We start from the raw sequence: 1,037 nt of genomic DNA, 5'->3' as shown, positions 1-1,037 counted from the left end.
ATATATATATATATATATATATACATATATATATATATGTATATATATATGTATATAGAGAAGGAAGACGTGGTATGAACACGAACCGCAGAGACTGGTGGAAACAGAGACTAGCAAAATCCTCTGGGATTCCTCAATCCAAACAGATCGGGTGCTAGAACATAACACATCGAACCTAGCGGAGACGGACAAAGTGCACCACATGTGGTATATAGTTGATGTTGTATGCCCAAGATAGGTAAATACAACTCTCTTAAGTACGAAATAGCCCGGCAATAGAAAATGAAGGTGAAGATAATGCCAATTATTGTTGGGTCCTTGGGAACAAACAGTACCAGAAGGCATCAAAGGGAATATAAAGGAAATTGGAATAGAGTACCCAGAAGAACTGTTACCAAAAGAGGGCCTTCTTGACACAGCCAGAATAATCAGGAAAGTACAACATAGATGAAAAGAACGTATAATGAAGGAATCATCAAAAAGATGATCAACTGGAAGGCCCCGAGACCAGATGGAGTTCAAGGCAACTGGATCAAAAGATTTGGTGAATATCAAGCACGAATAGCTGCGCAACTCAACACCTTGTTAAATGCCGACCAAGTAATACCAGAGTCGTTGACATTGGGTAGGACATGGAAGTAGATGGAAGAAATAGGGGCCGTAATAAGGGTGGAGCACTTGCAGAAAACAGCACTGCTTGGAACCGCTCGAATATTCCGGAAGGTGCTCGAAAAATAATAGGTGTTACCTTAGTTCACTGGTAATGAACAGCTGACACTGTAATACGTGTCCAGCGTTAGAAGCTGTGCAAAGGCAATAATAATAATAATAATAATAATAATAATAATAATAAATGATAACAACAACAATAATAATAATAATATCAACAATAATAATATTAGTAATAATAATGATGATAATAATAATAATAATAATAATAATAATAATAATAATAATAATAATAATAATAATGATAATTATAATGATAATAATAATAATAAATGATAACAACAACAATAATAATAATAATAATAATG

Source organism: Octopus bimaculoides, chromosome 1 (genome assembly GCF_001194135.2).
Source record: "Octopus bimaculoides isolate UCB-OBI-ISO-001 chromosome 1, ASM119413v2, whole genome shotgun sequence".
NCBI classification, from domain to species: domain Eukaryota; kingdom Metazoa; phylum Mollusca; class Cephalopoda; order Octopoda; family Octopodidae; genus Octopus; species Octopus bimaculoides.
This window is presented reverse-complemented; position numbering follows the sequence as displayed.